Below are 7,500 nucleotides of genomic sequence, written 5' to 3' on the forward strand. Positions count from 1 at the left end.
CATGGCGGTGCAGGAGACGAAAATCCAAGGTCGTCTAATGTAGGGACGTAAGACACGAAATCAAAATTTTGGCATAAAAGCTAAAATAATCACCAGACAGCGGTCATCCCAGGCATATTAGAGTCGTCTAATGATGCTGAATGCAATAAGCAATAGCGACTTTTTAATGATTTTTTTGGATTTTTGTCAAAATTTACCCTTCACAACTTGGTACAAGTTATGAGACATGGGTACCGGTATGACCGACGGAAGATTTTTTGACAAAATTTTTTTTTACTCTTACTTTGAGTAAAACTGTGTCAGGATGCATTTTTAAGCATGAAAAGTGAACTCCGACGGTAAATAGCAAAAGTCACCCGACCCACAAAGTTGTATTGCGGTTTAAGAGAAGAAAATCCAAGGTCGTCTTGTTTAGAGACGTAAGACACAAAATCAACATTTTGGCATAAAATCTAAAATAATCATCAGACAGTGGTCATCCAAGGCATATAAGAGTCGTCTAACGATGCTGAATGCAAAAAGCAATAGCGACTTTTTAATGATTTTTTTGGATTTTTGTCAAAATGTACCCTTCACAATTTGGTACAAGTTATAAGACATGGGTACCGGTACGACCGACGGAAGATTTTTTGACAAACATTTTTTTTGCTCTAACTTTGAGTAAAACTGTGTCAGGATGCATTATTAATCACGAAAAGTGATCTCCGACAGTAAATAGCGAAAGTTACCCGACCATCAAAGTTGCATGGCGGTGCCGGAGACGAAAATCCAAGGTCGTCTAATGTAGGGACGTAAGACACGAAATCAAAATTTTGGCCTAAAAGCTAAAATAATCACCAGACAGTGGTCATCCAAGGCATATTAGAGTCGTCTAATGATGCTGAATGCAATAAGCAATAGCGACTTTTTAATGATTTTTTTGGATTTTTGTCAAAATTTACCCTTCACAACTTGGTACAAGTTATGAGACATGGGTACCGGTATGACCGACGGAAGATTTTTGGACAAAAAATTTTTTTACTCTAACTTTGAGTAAAACGGTGTCAGGATGCATTATTAATCACGAAAAGTGATCTCCGACAGTAAATAGCGAAAGTTACCCGACCATCAAAGTTGCATGGCGGTGCAGGAGACGAAAATCCAAGGTCGTCTAATGTAGGGACGTAAGACACGAAATCAAAATTTTGGCATAAAAGCTAAAATAATCACCAGACAGTGGTCATCCAAGGCATATTAGAGTCGTCTAATGATGCTGAATGCAATAAGCAATAGCGACTTTTTAATGATTTTTTTGGATTTTTGTCAAAATTTACCCTTCACAACTTGGTACAAGTTATGAGACATGGGTACCGGTATGACCGACGGAAGATTTTTGGACAAAAAATTGTATTTACTCTAACTTTGAGTAAAACGGTGTCAGGATGCATTATTAATCACGAAAAGTGATCTCCGACAGTAAATAGCGAAAGTTACCCGACCATCAAAGTTGCATGGCGGTGCAGGAGACGAAAATCCAAGGTCGTCTAATGTAGGGACGTAAGACACGAAATCAAAATTTTGGCATAAAAGCTAAAATAATCACCAGACAGTGGTCATCCAAGGCATATTAGAGTCGTCTAATGATGCTGAATGCAATAAGCAATAGCGACTTTTTAATGATTTTTTTGGATTTTTGTCAAAATTTACCCTTTACAACTTGGTACAAGTTATGAGACATGGGTACCGGTATGACCGACGGAAGATTTTTGGACAAAAAATTTTTTTACTCTAACTTTGAGTAAAACGGTGTCAGGATGCATTATTAATCACGAAAAGTGATCTCCGACAGTAAATAGCGAAAGTTACCCGACCATCAAAGTTGCATGGCGGTGCAGGAGACGAAAATCCAAGGTCGTCTAATGTAGGGACGTAAGACACGAAATCAAAATTTTGGCATAAAAGCTAAAATAATCACCAGACAGTGGTCATCCAAGGCATATTAGAGTCGTCTAATGATGCTGAATGCAATAAGCAATAGCGACTTTTTAATGATTTTTTTGGATTTTTGTCAAAATTTACCCTTCACAACTTGGTACAAGTTATGAGACATGGGTACCGATATGACCGACGGAAGATTTTTGGACAAAAAATTTTTTTACTCTAACTTTGAGTAAAACGGTGTCAGGATGCATTATTAATCACGAAAAGTGATCTCCGACAGTAAATAGCGAAAGTTACCCGACCATCAAAGTTGCATGGCGGTGCAGGAGACGAAAATCCAAGGTCGTCTAATGTAGGGACGTAAGACACGAAATCAAAATTTTGGCATAAAAGCTAAAATAATCACCAGACAGTGGTCATCCAAGGCATATTAGAGTCGTCTAATGATGCTGAATGCAATAAGCAATAGCGACTTTTTAATGATTTTTTTGGATTTTTGTCAAAATTTACCCTTCACAACTTGGTACAAGTTATGAGACATGGGTACCGATATGACCGACGGAAGATTTTTGGACAAAAAATTTTTTTACTCTAACTTTGAGTAAAACGGTGTCAGGATGCATTTTTAAGCATGAAAAGTGAACTCCGACGGTAAATAGCAAAAGTCACTCGACCCTCAAAGTTGTATTGCGGTGTAAGAGAAGAAAATCCAAGGTCGTCTAATTTAGAGACGTAAGACACAAAATCAACATTTTGGCATAAAATCTAAAATAAACATCAGAAAGTTGTTATCCAAGGCATATTAGAGTTGTCTAACGATGCTGAATGCAATAAGCAATACCGACTTTTTAATGATTTTTTTGGATTTTTGTCAAAATGTACCCTTCACAACTTGGTACAAGTTATGAGACATGGGTACCGGTATGACCGACGGAAGATTTTTGGACAAAAAATTTTTTTACTCTAACTTTGAGTAAAACGGTGTCAGGATGCATTATTAATCACGAAAAGTGATCTCCGACAGTAAATAGCGAAAGTTACCCGACCATCAAAGTTGCATGGCGGTGCAGGAGACGAAAATCCAAGGTCGTCTAATGTAGGGACGTAAGACACGAAATCAAAATTTTGGCATAAAAGCTAAAATAAACACCAGACAGTGGTCATCCAAGGCATATTAGAGTCGTCTTATGATGCTGAATGCAATAAGCAATAGCGACTTTTTAATGATTTTTTTGGATTTTTGTCAAAATTTACCCTTCACAACTTGGTACAAGTTATGAGACATGGGTACCGGTATGACCGACGGAAGATTTTTGGACAAAAAATTTTTTTACTATAACTTTGAGTAAAACGGTGTCAGGATGCATTATTAATCACGAAAAGTGATCTCCGACAGTAAATAGCGAAAGTTACCCGACCATCAAAGTTGCATGGCGGTGCAGGAGACGAAAATCCAAGGTCGTCTAATGTAGGGACGTAAGACACGAAATCAAAATTTTGGCATAAAAGCTAAAATAATCACCAGACAGTGGTCATCCAAGGCATATTAGAGTCGTCTAATGATGCTGAATGCAATAAGCAATAGCGACTTTTTAATGATTTTTTTGGATTTTTGTCAAAATTTACCCTTCACAACTTGGTACAAGTTATGAGACATGGGTACCGGTATGAACGACGGAAGATTTTTGGACAAAAAAATTTTTTTTTTTGCGAAAGTTACCCGACCATCAAAGTTGCATGGCGGTGCAGGAGACGAAAATCCAAGGTCGTCTAATGTAGGGACGTAAGACACGAAATCAAAATTTTGGCATAAAAGCTAAAATAAACACCAGACAGTGGTCATCCAAGGCATATTAGAGTCGTCTAATGATGCTGAATGCAATAAGCAATAGCGACTTTTTAATGATTTTTTTGGATTTTTGTCAAAATTTACCCTTCACAACTTGGTACAAGTTATGAGACATGGGTACCGGTATGACCGACGGAAGATTTTTGGACAAAAAATTTTTTTACTATAACTTTGAGTAAAACGGTGTCAGGATGCATTATTAATCACGAAAAGTGATCTCCGACAGTAAATAGCGAAAGTTACCCGACCATCAAAGTTGCATGGCGGTGCAGGAGACGAAAATCCAAGGTCGTCTAATGTAGGGACGTAAGACACGAAATCAAAATTTTGGCATAAAAGCTAAAATAATCACCAGACAGTGGTCATCCAAGGCATATTAGAGTCGTCTAATGATGCTGAATGCAATAAGCAATAGCGACTTTTTAATGATTTTTTTGGATTTTTGTCAAAATTTACCCTTCACAACTTGGTACAAGTTATGAGACATGGGTACCGGTATGAACGACGGAAGATTTTTGGACAAAAAATTTTTTTACTCTAACTTTGAGTAAAACGGTGTCAGGATGCATTATTAATCACGAAAAGTGATCTCCGACAGTAAATAGCGAAAGTTACCCGACCATCAAAGTTCCATGGCGGTGCAGGAGACGAAAATCCAAGGTCGTGTAATGTGGGGACGTAAGACACGAAATCAAAATTTTGGCATAAAAGCTAAAATAATCACCAGACAGTGGTCATCCAAGGCATATTAGAGTCGTCTAATGATGCTGAATGCAATAAGCAATAGCGACTTTTTAATGATTTTTTTGGATTTTTGTCAAAATTTACCCTTTACAACTTGGTACAAGTTATGAGACATGGGTACCGGTATGACCGACGGAAGATTTTTGGACAAAAAATTTTTTTACTCTAACTTTGAGTAAAACGGTGTCAGGATGCATTATTAATCACGAAAAGTGATCTCCGACAGTAAATAGCGAAAGTTACCCGACCATCAAAGTTGCATGGCGGTGCAGGAGACGAAAATCCAAGGTCGTCTAATGTAGGGACGTAAGACACGAAATCAAAATTTTGGCATAAAAGCTAAAATAATCACCAGACAGTGGTCATCCAAGGCATATTAGAGTCGTCTAATGATGCTGAATGCAATAAGCAATAGCGACTTTTTAATGATTTTTTTGGATTTTTGTCAAAATGTACCCTTCACAACTTGGTACAAGTTATGAGACATGGGTAACGGTATGACCGACGGAAGATTTTTGGACAAAAAATTTTTTTACTCTAACTTTGAGTAAAACGGTGTCAGGATGCATTATTAATCACGAAAAGTGATCTCCGACAGTAAATAGCGAAAGTTACCCGACCATCAAAGTTGCATGGCAGTGCCGGAGACGAAAATCCAAGGTCGTCTAATGTAGGGACGTAAGACACGAAATCAAAATTTTGGCATAAAAGCTAAAATAATCACCAGACAGTGGTCATCCAAGGCATATTAGAGTCGTCTAATGATGCTGAATGCAATAAGCAATAGCGACTTTTTAATGATTTTTTTGGATTTTTGTCAAAATTTACCCTTCACAACTTGGTACAAGTTATGAGACATGGGTACCGGTATGAACGACGGAAGATTTTTGGACAAAAAATTTTTTTACTCTAACTTTGAGTAAAACGGTGTCAGGATGCATTATTAATCACGAAAAGTGATCTCCGACAGTAAATAGCGAAAGTTACCCGACCATCAAAGTTGCATGGCGGTGCAGGAGACGAAAATCCAAGGTCGTCTAATGTAGGGACGTAAGACACGAAATCAAAATTTTGGCATAAAAGCTAAAATAATCACCAGACAGTGGTCATCCAAGGCATATTAGAGTCGTCTAATGATGCTGAATGCAATAAGCAATAGCGACTTTTTAATGATTTTTTTGGATTTTTGTCAAAATTTACCCTTTACAACTTGGTACAAGTTATGAGACATGGGTACCGGTATGACCGACGGAAGATTTTTGGACAAAAAATTTTTTTACTCTAACTTTGAGTAAAACGGTGTCAGGATGCATTATTAATCACGAAAAGTGATCTCCGACAGTAAATAGCGAAAGTTACCCGACCATCAAAGTTGCATGGCGGTGCAGGAGACGAAAATCCAAGGTCGTCTAATGTAGGGACGTAAGACACGAAATCAAAATTTTGGCATAAAAGCTAAAATAATCACCAGACAGTGGTCATCCAAGGCATATTAGAGTCGTCTAATGATGCTGAATGCAATAAGCAATAGCGACTTTTTAATGATTTTTTTGGATTTTTGTCAAAATGTACCCTTCACAACTTGGTACAAGTTATGAGACATGGGTAACGGTATGACCGACGGAAGATTTTTGGACAAAAAATTTTTTTACTCTAACTTTGAGTAAAACGGTGTCAGGATGCATTATTAATCACGAAAAGTGATCTCCGACAGTAAATAGCGAAAGTTACCCGACCATCAAAGTTGCATGGCAGTGCCGGAGACGAAAATCCAAGGTCGTCTAATGTAGGGACGTAAGACACGAAATCAAAATTTTGGCATAAAAGCTAAAATAATCACCAGACAGTGGTCATCCAAGGCATATTAGAGTCGTCTAATGATGCTGAATGCAATAAGCAATAGCGACTTTTTAATGATTTTTTTGGATTTTTGTCAAAATTTACCCTTTACAACTTGGTACAAGTTATGAGACATGGGTACCGGTATGACCGACGGAAGATTTTTGGACAAAAAATTTTTTTACTCTAACTTTGAGTAAAACGGTGTCAGGATGCATTATTAATCACGAAAAGTGATCTCCGACAGTAAATAGCGAAAGTTACCCGACCATCAAAGTTGCATGGCGGTGCCGGAGACGAAAATCCAAGGTCGTCTAATGTAGGGACGTAAGACACGAAATCAAAATTTTGGCATAAAAGCTAAAATAATCACCAGACAGTGGTCATCCAAGGCATATTAGAGTCGTCTAATGATGCTGAATGCAATAAGCAATAGCGACTTTTTAATGATTTTTTTGGATTTTTGTCAAAATGTACCCTTCACAACTTGGTACAAGTTATGAGACATGGGTACCGGTATGACCGACGGAAGATTTTTGGACAAAAATTTTTTTACTCTAACTTTGAGTAAAACGGTGTCAGGATGCATTATTAATCACGAAAAGTGATCTCCGACAGTAAATAGCGAAAGTTACCCGACCATCAAAGTTGCATGGCGGTGCAGGAGACGAAAATCCAAGGTCGTCTAATGTAGGGACGTAAGACACGAAATCAAAATTTTGGCATAAAAGCTAAAATAATCACCAGACAGTGGTCATCCAGAGCATATTAGAGTCGTCTAATGATGCTGAATGCAATAAGCAATAGCGACTTTTTAATGATTTTTTTGGATTTTTGTCAAAATTTACCCTTCACAACTTGGTACAAGTTATGAGACATGGGTACCGGTATGACCGACGGAAGATTTTTGGACAAAAAATTTTTTTACTCTAACTTTGAGTAAAACGGTGTCAGGATGCATTATTAATCACGAAAAGTGATCTCCGACAGTAAATAGCGAAAGTTACCCGACCATCAAAGTTGCATGGCGGTGCCGGAGACGAAAATCCAAGGTCGTCTAATGTAGGGACGTAAGACACGAAATCAAAATTTTGGCATAAAAGCTAAAATAATCACCAGACAGTGGTCATCCAAGGCATATTAGAGTC

This window comes from Anopheles maculipalpis (assembly GCF_943734695.1).
Source record: "Anopheles maculipalpis chromosome X unlocalized genomic scaffold, idAnoMacuDA_375_x X_unloc_75, whole genome shotgun sequence".
Classification (NCBI taxonomy): Eukaryota; Metazoa; Arthropoda; class Insecta; order Diptera; family Culicidae; genus Anopheles; species Anopheles maculipalpis.